The sequence below is a fragment of the Molossus molossus genome, unplaced genomic scaffold, assembly GCF_014108415.1.
Source record: "Molossus molossus isolate mMolMol1 unplaced genomic scaffold, mMolMol1.p scaffold_m16_p_18, whole genome shotgun sequence".
NCBI lineage: Eukaryota > Metazoa > Chordata > Mammalia > Chiroptera > Molossidae > Molossus > Molossus molossus.
The window spans coordinates 17,870,331-17,884,873 of NW_023425353.1; the positions used below are offsets into that span (position 1 = coordinate 17,870,331).

General features: G+C 46.0%; 1 protein-coding gene across 2 annotated transcripts in view; it reads left to right on the forward strand.

Annotated features, from left to right (window-relative positions):
- Nucleotides 1–14,543, forward strand: part of ERC2 (ELKS/RAB6-interacting/CAST family member 2) — a 922,431-nt gene that overhangs the window by 707,111 nt on the left and 200,777 nt on the right. The window lies entirely within an intron of this gene.

Sequence of the window (14,543 nt, forward strand, 5' to 3'; positions counted from 1 at the left end):
CCAAGGGCAGGGCGTGCTGATGGAGGTGAAAGTGCTCTGTGCTGCTGCCAACAAGTCCTTGGTCAGGGCACTGTGCTCTCTTCAGCCTGGAGAGACCCCTTACTCCAGGCTGCTCGTGCGCGAACTGGGCACTCAGGGAATCCACTCAGCTAGGCAGAGGATTTTCTCTGCGATCCCGTGTTTCTCAAATCCCTTTAGAAATGCCTCTGCCCAGAGCATCAGGCTGACTCTAACGGACGACTTTCTGAATCTTTCATCGGAATGAAGCCTTGTTTTAAAAACTGCTTTTCTTCCCTTTCCTAAACATTTATGGAGAACTTTTGGTGGGGCTGTGTTGGGCACTCTTGTGCTATAGAAGGAGGCATTGACTTTGTTCTTGAGCCTTGGGTTTCATCATTTCTCCTACCCATAAAGGACAGCTCATGAGACAGGGAACAGAGCAGATTGCCCCCGGGGGATGCAGAGGTGTTACCCACGTGCAAACATCTTTGTGTTGCAGGAATCAAGGAATGCTTCCTACAGACATAGGTATTCTTACGCATTTTATGATTGGCAATCCATGGCAAATGCCTGTGGAACCATACTTTCTCCTCAGGTTTCAAGAACCCTAGTGTAAATAGTGCTAGTTTTAGAAGAACTTACTCTTTGCTTTTCAAGTATACCATTTTAAGCGAAACATTTGAAAAGACCAACCTTACCATTGTGTTGTCCTGCTTTTAGAACTAGGAAAAAAGGAGAGACAGGTCTGCCTTTGAAGTTGCAGAGCGCTTGGCAGCTCTGCCCGGGGAAGTCGAGCACCCCAGCATCGAGCAGTCGGCAGAGCGCATCCGCGTCACGGGCTGAGCTGAAGGTGACCGAACGGGGAGCGGCGTGCGGGTGCCGAGATCTCTCCCGCGCTGTCTCTCTCTCTCTTTTTATTCAAATTTCACATCTGTGCTCTATTTTTAAACATTTATTCTTTAAGTGATAACGCATGTTTTACCAAGCCTCTTATTGGATTAGACATGTTTGAAATCCCCTCAGCTTTAACCTCTTCTTGACTGCCTCTGAGAACATTCGGGTGCACCCCAAAGCAGAGAGTGCTCATGGGGGAAGGTTCCCAAGACGTCTGCCAGAGCCATGCCACTTTAGGGGAGAGGGCCCAAAGCTGTTCCCAGGGTAGATTTGGGGGATCTTAGGTCGACATCACTCCACCAGGACACGTAGGGGTTGTAATGTGTCCTGTGCTCTTGCTCTTCTGTTCTGCTCTCACTGTTTCTGAACTCGTACTGTGTGCCTGACCATGGGTATGGATTCTAAATACATTGTCTCAATCCTCACAACTCTGAAAACCACGTGTTATTAATCTCATTTCAGAGATGAGGAAACTGAGGCCGGGAACTGGGTAAAGATGCCACAGCCAGTGAGGGGTCTCACTCCAAAGCTCTTCCATGCCTCTCCCAGCTGCTGCCCCGACGTGGTGCGACGCTCTGGTCAGGTCATAGCCCATGAGCGGGGCCAAAAGGCAGCATAAGAGGAAGGCTTTCTTCTGTGACTCTGAGCGCCAGTCCCAGCCCCTCCCCAGGGCCCCCACGGCTCCTGCCATGACCTGAGGTCACCTGTGTGGGCTGGGGGAGACACTTATCTTTTCCTGCATCGCAGGCCCCGGCCGTCCCGGGAGGGCGCTGCGGGCTGGCCTGGGCTCTGCATCTCCTGCTGTCCAGCAATGTTGCCGCTCGCCCCTTGGAGCCTTTGCATTTCGTTCTCAGGATCTCTGCTCGAAAGCCATTTTTCCCTCTACTTTTCCATTTTCTTCTTCATCATTGAACATATAAACACCGGCTTCTCCGGGTCCCTTTCTCTCTGCCCTCCTTTCCTTCCTCCATCGTGTAATTAAAGGTCCTTTCAGGCTGTCTTCACCTTATCATTTCAAATGAACTGAAAATAGATCCGACTTCCTGCCCTGTGTCTTCCTGATGCTGAATTTCAAAATGAAAGAAAAGTCCTCTTCCCCTCCCTTTTCACTTCATCCTGCCCCATGAATAACTGGGTTGAAATCAGACCGACTGTGTCATTGATCCGCAGAGTGGCAGACCGAGATGGCCCTTTCCGGCTTGTAATTCGTTCGTTCTCTCGCTCATTCTCGGCTTTTTTAAGGAATAATTTAACAGGAAAAGGGTTTTTCACCCTCCTTTCTCATGATTACAAGAAGACAGTTCTCGAGCACAGAATTTAACATTTCCAGGAGTTTACCTTTACTCTTCCTCAGCTCCTGTTCTTTTTGGGAAGATGACCCTTTCTTTTTCATCTTCGGTGACATGCTAATGGCAGAGTTAAAAGTTCTCAAATCTCCCATGTTTACTGGGTTTTTTTGTTGTTAATTTAACCCATAATAATGAACTATAGTAAAAAGTAAGAAGGACTTAATTTTAACCATCCTTATTATGTAAATGATAATTTTTCATAGTTGAAAGCCTATAAATGCTTTATCACAGAAATAATGTATGTTCATTAAAAAAACTTAGAAAAATGTAAATAAAAAACTAAAATCATCCATATTCCTGCCACTCAGAAAAAACTGTCATTAAGATTTATAGTTTCCTACATTCCATTGTCTATATACATATTTGCTCAAAGACATGACATACTACATAATAAAGTTTTTTTAGCCTTATAAACATTTAATGTGGTATGCATTTTCCCATGTCCTTAAAAGTCTTAAAAATATATATCTTGGTTGTATGACTTCCATCATTGCCATAATTAATTTTATCATTCTTCTATCATTGTGATTTAGTTTGATTCTAGTTTTTTACTTTTGTAATCACACTTGATGAACATCTCAGTACATAAATATTATTTTTTCCATTATTTCCCTTAGAATTAATGCCCCAAAGTTGAAATATTGCAGTTATGAGCATTCTAAGGATCTTAGAGAACTAAGAAATGGCTCTTTCCTACAAAGTACTTGACGTTTATAAGTTTTTACATAAATACCATCTGTTTGTGTGAAGTGTGTCAAAGCTCCATCTGATATGCACTGAGCTTGGGGGCAGAGTATTACTGTAGGTGATGCAGATAGTCAGGAAGCTAGAGAGCAAGAGGCAGAGGGAAAGTTGTGAAAGTTCTAGGGGGTAGGCATGGGAAACATGGACAGGCCATTCTGCAAATCTCTACTGAGCATATACTATGTGCCACATACTGTCTGGACACGGGATACTGCAATGAACAAAACACAAACATCCCTGCCCCAAGGGAGCTTGTGTTCCATGAGGGACAGTGAGAAACAGACATCAATACATGGCGTGACGGATGGCAGTCACTGGTATGGGGAAAAATAAAGATGAACTGGGAGGTGACTGTGAAGAGGGTGTTTCTGGGACACACCCTGGGAAAGGGACACATGAACAAAGACTAGCAGGGGGTGGAGGACCAGGGAGCCTCATGGAGCACTATGCAGGGAGGGAGCCCCCGGGGAGAACAGACTGTAGCCAGGAGAGTTGGAATCTGTTCTCCTCAGGTCCCAGTCCCAAGTGCAGTTGCTGAGTTGACAAGGTGGGGGAGCCAGAACCCCACAACACCAATGTTTAGATGAGATTATCTTTTAAAAAAAAAAAAATACACACACAAGGACCAAAACCCTACTCTCTTATCTCTGCTGGGATAGGCTGTTGGGAAATGCCTGTTGAACACAGCTAGCAAATCTATATTCAGATGATCTTTGACACCGTCTGGGAATTGTGCGAAGAGGTCACAAGTTCAGACTGGACAGAGAGGCTGTCATTTCAGAGAACAATGAGGATCCACTGAACAAGAATGGCAACCCAGAAGGCTACAATCCAGGGTGGTTATGCTCAGGAACCTCTGATGCACTGATCACCTCAGGGCTCATTTATTTCCTCTCTCATGGTTCAACACTCCTCAAATTACAAACAGCTCAGAAGCCAACCAGACACCCCCCTGCTTCGGGCTACGTTGGGTGTGCCAGAGCTCTCTGGGTGCTAGGGTAGGAAGCAGGTGTGTGGGCCCCAAGGCCGGGCAGAGTTTCTGTGGTCAGTCTTCTTGGGTTTGGGGGCCCAATGCCCTCTGAGATATCTGACGTAAGCAGCCGTGTAGAAAGTATGATGTTAGATGTTTAAATAAAACAGGGCAGCCCACCTCACCAGGGAAGCCCTGGCAGGTGGTTGAAGGCACAGGGTCTGAGAATGGACCTGGGGTCAGAGTTCCAGCTCAGCTCTGGCCCCAACACACCGAGAAACCTTGGGCGCCTCGTAGCACTTCCCTCTCACAGGCTCAGTGGAGGAAGCGAGCTGAGAGGCCTCCAGGCTCCTGTAGTTTCCATCGCCACGGACTCTTCCAGCACATTCACACGCAGTGGCCCACTAGTCGATCTACACCGAAGACATCAACACAGCTGTCGTTTCTGGCAGACATGCTAATAGGCATAGTTTTGTGATTTTTCTGTTTTATTACAATCTCCCAAAAAAACTTGAAGAAACAGTACTATTATTATCCCCAGTTTGCAGACGGGAAAACCAAGTCACAGACCTAGTGGGTGGTGATGAAAGATGCTCTGTGAATCTACCTGTAGGGGTCGCACTCTGAGCCCCCTTGTTTCCCATTGCAATGAAGATGCCATTTGCCCACCAGGGACTATTAAAGAATTCTAGATTTTAGAGGTGACAGGGAAGAAGGAAGGCTTTGAAGTTTGCTCATTAGACTTAAGTAATGAATCCCGACTAATCTCCACTGATTAGTATATGACGGTGAGCGGGTCCACATACCTTCCTGTAAAATGGGTGTGTTGTTTTTTACCTAACTCACAGAGAGCATTATCATGAAGCATCTACCCTGAGGGCTGCACCACTGTGCAGGATGTTGACCTCAGTTCTGAGGTGCAGAGACAGGGCTATCTTGTTCTTTCCCACAGGGTAGCACTGTGCTTTGAGGGTTGAAGGTCCCAAACTGTCTCGGGTGACAATCCATTGACACAAACCTGCCCCACATGATCTGTTCCCTTGACCAAAAAAGAAAGAACTTGAGTGGCAATGTTCATAAACAGCCCCCTCTCTTCTGCTTCTCTGGGAGCCAGACCCTGATTTATCCTGGGAGAAAAAATAAATAGTGAAGAAGGTACAAACATTGCCTTGAAAGAACCCAGTTCAGAGTGGGTTCAGAAATCTTCCTTCCAAGAAAGGAGTGTCCAGACCTCCCAGTCCCAGTCTGGCTTGTCCAGACTCCTGGGGGGTCTGCTGAGGTTTCCCAGATGAGGCCGGGCTTCCAGGGGGCACCCCTGCATTCCCGAGCTTCCTAGTGATGCAAGCCCTGCGAGGCAGGGAGTCCAAGAGCTGATATTTCGGAGGGGGAAGAGCCATCTCCAGGGGACTATTTTTTATGAACCAAAGACACTTAAGTGTTGCTGATTTATCTTAATAGCAGATACTATGAGCAAAAGTCCCAGTTGCCTCTTTGTGCTTTTGGCAAGTGTGGAAGAGAAATGGAGGGGAGGAGACCCAATCACAACCGGCTAGCCCAAAGTTCAGGAGTCTGCATCTTCCTCGCTCCAAACATGCCGCGCAGGGTTGTTTCTAATGCTTTCAAGTTGCAGGTGGACACCCAGCTTTGGCCAGAGGCAAAGCGGCTCCATCACCAGGTCTTCTGCTTCCAGAATAGTCATCTCGGGCTGGAGGGGGAAAAACACCTGCATCACCCCTTGGTAGTTAGTTCTTTAAGCTCAGGTAGCATGTTCTGGTCATGAGGGTGCTGTTTCTGCATCCAGAAACCTTCTTTTGTCATGTGAAGAGCCCTCCTATTTGTCATACACACGATGAAGATGCTCAGAGGACATCACAGGGCTGCCACTCTACGTCTCCTCCTGCGTCGAGGCTGGACCAGCACCGTAGACATTGGAATGTAGATTACGTCAAGGCCGTGTTCCGTGTTGTAACATTTGCTAATCCTTATTAGATATGGATAAATTCGCACGGCTTAATTTGGCATGTTGAGCCAGTTTTTCAGATTGTCTTTGGGGACTGGAGAGGAAGTACACAACTTTACTATAATTTTTCTTTTATTTCTTGAGAATGGGACATAATTTTTTATTGTTAGCTGGTGGAAACTTTGGTGAATCATGGCCAACTGTGGCTCACCCCCACAGGAAGAAAGCATCAGGCTATAGCTGAGAACATACTCTTTGACACAAACCAGAATATTTGATTTTTGAAATATCTTCCCACTTAAAAAAACAGGCTGTCCAACCAATATTAATGTTCTGAACAAGACCAAGAGAATTGAGGAAGTAGAAAGCTAGAATTTCTCTCTGAGGAAAATTTCAGAGTGATGTGTGATGCTTTCGTTTAATAATAACTGCGCTGAGCATGAGAGTCGACGAGGTACAGCCACAAGAATTCACAGGACATCCTTCTCCACCTTGGTCCTCCTTCCTCCAGGCGGAAGGAGCCGGGGATTGGCTGGAAGGCCGGCCTTCCGCAGTCCTTCCCCAGGTCACCCACGTCTCCAGGACCTTTTGCACATCCTTTCATTTTACTGCCATTTCTGGAATCTGGTCCAAAAATATACTTGACAATAAGTTCTCCCTTTTTGCTGCCGAACAGTTTTATGTTGAAAACCGTTGTCGAGTGTTTTCAATTGCTTGGGTTGCAAGCTGTTGCCCTGCCCTTCATTCTCTTTTCAGCGTCCCACTCAGTTTGGTTGTCAGTCATGTGTGCTCAGTTATCACCTTCAGGGCACTCGAACCTTGTCAAGTTTGACAAGTCTGATCAGGTTAAGGGGTTAGTAATCAGCTGGTAGTACAGCCGCAAAATCATTGAAGTGAGATTCTTGTTCTGTTCTTGATTGCAGGTTTGCGTTAACAGATCTGTGTGCAGATTTTTATGAGCAGGAACCCTTTCGGGTAAATCCACCATTACGTCTCAGTGAGGTTAGGGCAGGCGACTTTCTTATCTCTGGGGTGGTTTTTTCAGAAGAGTGGTCACATAAAAAAGCTCAATTCTATCCTCTTAGCCACACCCAATGTTCAGCTTCTGCTGAGAGCAGGACCCAAAATTATCCCCACATCTCCTTATGAAATTCTGTTGAAAAACGTTAGTCGGTGTGCACCGTGCACAAAGCCAAATTACTTTTGGAATGTCCTGTGGAACTCTGGGAATCCAGATAGGGATCAAGGCGACGGCCCAGCACCCCCCCTGCTCAGCCTGCTGATTGATTTGTAGGAGACTGTTCTCCTTACCTTGAACCATCTGAAGTACAGCCTTGGGTGTAACTGCTTGTGTGTGTTTGTTGATTTGTTTATTATTATTGTTGTTGCTGTTATTATATTTTGTTTTCAGTGCATCTCAGAGAATGCAAAGCAAAGCTCTGGGAAGTGGGGGCCTCTCCCTTCAGGTAGAGCAGCAGCCTCCGGGATGTGAGGATGTTTCTCACATCTTCCACATCGCTGAAGTCTCAAAGAAAGAGCTTTTGGAACACACCCATCAAAAACCGCACGCTTATTCCGGGGCAGGGTCGATGCATGCTCATGCTGACGTTCATACCCAACAATACCATGACCTTTCTGGGTGTGAAAGGTTCCCGGCAGGAAGAAGAGAGAAAATATGAAAAGGGGCAAGAAGGAATCCTTCCTGATCAATCTCAGCAGTGGCTACTGAGAAGAGGTGGCGAGAGACCACGGACCTTTCTAACTCCAGGCTGTGCTGTGCCCCATGGGTTCCCAGATACACAGGGACGGTCACAGATCAGAGTGGGAATGAAAAGAAAGAGTTCTAAAAACAATAGAGATTATTATTTTAACTTCCAGTTTCTGTAATGTTTCTGGCTCTCTCAAGGTAAAATTCTCAAAAATAATTTACATGTGTCTTAATCTTCCAAAATAGTTATATTAACTGCAACTAGACTGGGTTCTGTTTCGAATGGCCCAGTGAGCTTTTTCCCCACCGTCACTAAGTACCAGCGCCAGGGCCAGCCTGTCCACCTGCACACTCAGGGTCTCAGCGGAGAAGCACCAATAGTCGATGGGTCTGATTGACAGACCAGAACTATGCAGGTGTTGATCTAATGAAGGAGGTGAACAACCCCCAAAGGTGGAACTCTTGTGTCCCCAAATGCCTGCTCGCTCTCTATGGACAGCCTTGACAATTTAGAAACTGTTGACTTAGAATAACTAGCAAGATTTGGGATGACTTTGGGCTGCACTGTGACCAGAGAGGTATAACCGGGGGCTGGCACAGACCATGCAGCAGGGGTGAGGGTGGGAATAGAGATAAGCCTGTCAGCACCGGGCACACCATGAAAACGGGTGGGAGAGATGGTTGGTCAACAGAGGCTACTGAGCACAAAGAGGATCCGGGTCCTGATCCAGACATCCCAGGCCTATAAAAAGGGGTCAGAAGCCACAGACTGTGCTCAGGTACCTAGAGTACTTCCCTTAATGTCCAACAGCCTGCTGATGCCTTTTGAACAGAACAGAGAGATTGAAAAACTTTGCTGGGTCATTAAACAGCTATTACGTGGTCTAGCTTTGACCATTTGTCCCAGGTTCTCTTATCTCACTTCTAGTTTTCTTCCCCATCCAGGACACTTTCAGGTATGGCAATGATTTGGAGGTGAGGGGGTACATTTTGAGCCCAGCTGTGATGGAGCCTGTAGGACCTGGCTCTGTATGGAAGGATCCTTTCTGCTAGGATAGCGATGAATCTGTGTGTACCTGGGATTACAGGCAGACCATAAGGGGGGAGGGTTTTTATGGAGGAAGCCGGGAGGAGGTAGATTGTTCAGAAGGAAAGGGAGAGGTTGGTGTTGCCTGGTGACCGAACTGTTTCTCTCTAATGCACAAGATGATAGGGAGCCACTGTGTATTAAGGGAGAGTACGATATGAAAACTCTCAACACGAAGCAAGTTGGGACCAGCATTTCTTATTAATGATAAAATGACTTCTGAGATTAGATGGCTAGGTCATTTCTGCCCGTGGAGCTTGCACGGGGTTGGCTGAATCGGGGGCACCTCCCAAGGCATGTTCTTGTTTTCTGCCTACTTAATAGTAGTTGGTCACGAATGATTTGGGTCTTTCATTAATGCGCCCCCACCCTGCCACACCAGGGATAAATTAACAGCTTCCTTCAATTATACCGCCTGTGAGACATGGAAATTTGAAGTCTTTCCTCTTAGCCCAGATTTCAAATAGTGTCCTCTAAAGCTGCAGGACCTGAGAAGTCCTTGGGTCATTAACATTAAAATTCCAGAACGAAAGGCCTTATTTTGCTACCAATTTCCAACTCATGTGTATTCCTAAACAATCATTATGGTGCATAATTCTTTTAATGGGTTATTTTCAGAGGGAGAGAGGAGAGCATGCTACCATTGGATTTTGGGTGCTATTTTCTATTTTCTTATTCTGTAGGGTAGGCCTGAAATATCCCCAGGCGCATGCTGTTTCTGAGCCATAATTATGCTTTTTAGCCCACTCCTTTATGTCTGGGTCCTTAATGTCCAAACTCCTATATAATTACCAAGTTCAGTGTGTGGGAATGAGACAAATATTTTTTGCATGACTTTAGCCTATACATTACTGCAAATGCTGTATTATTACAAGATATTTCCTGAACCTGAAGCTGTACTATTAACTCTCTCAACTTGAAAAGACCCAGCAAAGAGATACTCCCAATCTTTGGCCCATGACACAAAACTCAGATGGACAGTGAGTCGACCCAGCTGAGGGCCCAGGGACTCCTGGGAGAGGACCTGCATTTGTCCCCAGTGTGTTGGTCCCAGCCTGACAGGGGCTTGGGCACCTTGCCTGTTCTTCCAGCTGTAGTGCAGCCACAGCCGTGGCCTCGTGGCGGCTGTGAAGTCCGTGGTCAGTGTGTCAGCTTGCGGGGCTAGAGGGAGAGCGTGGGTGCTGACTGGCAAGGGCTCTCCGAGTCGGAAAGGATGGAGCGGAAAAGGAGGCTCTGGCCAGCAAAGCAGGGCTCCATCTAGTCCTGGGCGGCCGGAGTTCAAAATGAGAGGCGGCGGGAGTCTAAGTGCCCCAAGGGCGCTCTCAGGAGTCTCTTCCCTGAACTAAAATGATGTCAACACCCTTTCCTTCTAATTTGAGAAATAATCTGTATCTCAGCATTTTTGTGTATGAAGCCAAGAACATTTTTATTGTTTTGTTGTTATTTTCTTTTATTGAATATTCAAGAAATATGGAAAGGAATAAAGGAGCACATAAACTCCATGAAATCCAAGCACCCAGCGATAACTGCCAGCATTCTGTGTTCATCTTTCTGGACCTTTCTCACCTATTCGTGTATCTGTGTACACATGTATGTGTGTATATCCACACATACTTACACAGATACACAGATACATGTTTAGATGCAGATATGTAGATATTCATTTATATGAACACGTTGTTTTACTATCATCTGCTACTTCCAGGAATTCACCTACATATGTGGTAGTCTTTCTGATGAATATAAATATCCATCACTCCTGAAAGGCTTTCGAGGGTTCTGTTAGATGAATAATGGATATTCAATAACTCGTTAAACAAAATCCAGATGTATGAACATTTTATTATTAATTGCTACTGTGATCGGCATCCCAGTGAGTTTGTCTTTTTCATCCCTGTGTACCTGCCCGGCTTTGTTTTCAGGAAGAGGCTGTTGGACCCCAGGGCAGGCATCCTTTGAATTTTAGTACATAGTACCCAGTTGCCCTCGAGAAATGTATTCCGATTCGCAATCCTGCCAACAGGAGGAAAACACCTAAAGAGTAGGGAAGTAAACTTTTCATTTTCTTAGCTTTTCTGAATTTTACCTGTCTCCAGAACTTGACCTCCAATTGTCTAAAAGACAAATGCATGTATGATGTCAGCAATTACCAAGATTCGCTATTTGCTCACTAAAATTAAGTAATGCTGACCCACCTTGCGTTCTGACAAGGTTACTGTAAGGGAATGGTGCAGACGCGGCCACCAGGTTTCCGTGGGGCACCTGACTTAACAAGCCCACACATGTTGTTATTCTTTTTTTTTTAACCAAATAGAGAAATGGGGACCAAATGATGGTTCAGCAAGATGGACTTACAGTTGATGGGCTTACACCTCCATCCTGGCAGGTTGAGTGGGGAATTCTGTCACCTCCCCAGGGAGGTTGTCACAGGCGCTGTGCTCTGTCCTTCCAAATTGTGCCCAGACCTAGTTACAGTGGGACAATGCAGAGGTTAGGGGTGCTGACCCCGGGGCAGTCCAACATTGTGTAGAACTTTTGGCTCCCGAAAAATTGACCTACAGTTGTCCCTCAGTATCCACAGGGAATTGGTTCCAGGACCCCCCACAAGTACCAAGACCCAAGATGCTGACGTCCCATATATAGAATGGTAGAGACTAATGCACACAGTCGGCCCTTGGCACCGGGCATTCCCAGCCGTGAGTGGGACATACTGCTTTTGGTTCTCAGTTGGTTGAATCCATGGATATAAAGTCTGGGGATACAGAGGAATGCCTGTATATTTATTGGGGAAAAAATAGGCGCATAAGTGAACCTGGGCAGTTCAAACCCTTGTTTTTCAAAGGCCAACTGTATAGACAGCCTTTGAAAGCACATGTTGAAAGTGTGGTGCTTCAAAGCTGAGAAGGTTAAAAACAATGGGAGACATACTTAGTACTGAGAAATAGCTCAGCAGGATGGAACTGTGGACCCAAGTTTAGTTAGGACAAGTCTAAAGCAGATATTCAGAATGGAAAAGAAGGAAGCTTATACTTAAAATTCTGGGGTGTGTGTGTGTGTGTGTGTGTGTGTGTGTGTGTGAATGACAAGAAAACCAGCCACCAGGATACACGTTTAACTGAATGAAAATCTATAAACGAGCCACCTTGGCACAGCACATGCTAAGAAATCAATGCATTGTCAGAACATATTATTTTTAAATAGTGTTTAGTGCAGGTAGGGACATGTGTACAGAATTGCCTTCGGACCCCACTCAGGGAGTCGGTCATTCTTGGGAGAAGCCCTGACACTACAGTGACCCCATGTGTGATGAGGCCCCGAGAGGGGACCAGGAGACACGGAGAAGAGCAGTCCAGAGGACAGCGGATGCTTCGGCTACATAAGCTAGAGATCGTGGGCAGACTGTCTTTAAATGTCTCAAAACCTGGGCACCCTCCAGGAGGCAGAGCTGGGACCAGTCCACTGAAACCGCAGCCAGAAGCTCAACCCGTGCCGGGCAGGGTGGCCATCCCGCCGAGCCATGTTGCACTGTCTGCCGAGTGATGGAGCACCCTGTCTCTGTGGTAAGGCGTCCGCCAGGACAGCTTCACAGGGACTCCTGCTTGGGTAAGGAGAGTCTTTCCACCAGCACGTGCGTTATGAGTGGCATTTACACACCCGGTACTCTGCCAAGGATGGCCCAGACTTTGAAAAAACCAAAAAATATTTTGCAGAGGAGTAAAGCATCACTCGAACTGCTAACACCAGGAGTCCTGCTCATGGTTCACCTATAACCACCACCTGCTAGGGCTGCGGCACACCCACCAGCTCCCCCTTCTCTGTCCTGCTCAAGCGAGTGTTTCCGATGTCATTGTGTCCCAGTGAGCTCCCCGAATCTATTGTCTATGCACATTTCCCTGTCTCCACTGAGCCTGCTTTTACTTGCTATCTTCCCACTTCTGCTTAGGTTCTTTTCCTCCTGAGAGCAGCTACACTCTTTATATATACAAGTGTTCTCGCAAACAGTAAGAAAACAGTCCCCGAACCTCCCCCCTCCCGAGTGGACAAAAGGACATAAAAGGAGACCCACAGATCGTAAGCTAGAAATGGCCAATACATGAATGAAAAGATGCTCGGCCTCTAATTGTACTCGGGGAAATGTGAACGGGATGCAGTGTCCATGTACTGAAGTTTTGACGACAGAAGAATTTGAATAGACTTCGTGTTCACACAGTATAAGGGAAGAGGTGCAGACTGGAAGTTGGGCAACATTTTTGAAGGGAACTTTGGTGATAGCTTTCAAAGTTTAAAATATGTGTATTCTATTCCAGGGATCTCTCCCAAATCACTTTATTTAGCACATTATAGAAACAGCTATTATACGTGTAAGCATCCATCCTTGTTGAAAATAAGTACATGAGGACAGGCAAAGTTGTTTGGAGAAGTGTTCTTTGGAGCATTGTTGGAATAATGAAAAATTTTAAATGACTTAAGTGTCCATCATTCATTTACTATTTATTCATTCAACAGACATTAACTGCGTGCCAGACAATGTTTTAGGTGCTTGGGATACATCTTTGAACAAAATAAACAAAGAGGCCCTGGCTGGGTAGCTCAGGTGGTTAGAGTATTGTCCTAATATGCTAAGGTTGTGGGTTCAATTTTTGGTCAGGGCACATGAAAGAATGAGTCTATGGCCCTGGCTGGTTTGGCTCAGCGGTTAGAGCATCAGCCCACAGATCGATGAGCCGCGGGTTCAATTCCAGTCAAGGGCACGTACCTTGGTTGCAGTTCATCCCTGGCCCTGGTTGGGTCATGCGGGAGGCAACTGGTTGATGTGTCTCTCTCTCTCCCTCCTTCCCATTGTATCTGATGATAAACAGAAAAATATCCTCAGGTGAGGATTGAAGAAAAAAAGAATCAATCAATGCATGCATAAATAAGTAGAACAACAAATTAATGTTTCTTTCTCTCTCCCTTTCTCTCTCTAAACTCAATAAATAAAAATAAACGAAGATTCCTGCCTACTGTTTTAGTACATCAGAAGACTTGTAAATGAAGAGAATATGTGTGTAGAATGGAATAATATGTATCCATTAAAAATGAGGTAGCCAAGCATGATCTTGACATGGAAGGATGGCCAAGACACAGTAGACAGTTTATTTTTCAAGGGTGTGAGCATGTATGTGTCTGAGCTTGCATTATGCATAACACTTTTCTGGGAAACCTGGCAGGAGACCTTAACAGTGGGAGTGGATCTGTGGATATTGGGGTGGGGGGAAGGGAATATGACTTTTCTTTTTATAAAGTCTTTTGTACTATTTAATATGTCATAGCTAACCTGTATGCTTTCTATAACAAAACCTTATAGGTGTTATAAAAAAAAGAAATCATAAAGCTAAGTCAGTAGTTCTGCTAGAAAACGAAGGCTCCTATCTCAAAAAAAAAGGAAAATTCCGTAACCTATCTGTAGGCATTGAGACCAAAATGATTAGGTGTTTGATGCTGTTCAGACTGCAAGAGTGGAAATTAATACCACAGTGCTTTGGAATGCAAAGTGGAAGACCGGAGGTGGCGGGGGTGCCCCTGGCCGGGGGCAGGTGGACTTGTGTGCACACGCGAATAGAATGGGGAGACAGCCGGGCCAGGGGGCCCAGGCCTGACAGCAGTCTGTGACTAAGCTTTAGCCCCTGGGAACCTCGGTCTCTTCTTCTGTAAAACAGTGGACTTGGACTCACTGATTTAAGTTGTGGCCTAGAACTAAAAGTGCATGAATCTGGACCGTTCTGGCCAATCCTCACTTGTGGGAGAGATTTGAAACAGCTCCTGACATTCTCGGGAGTCTTTGAGAAAAT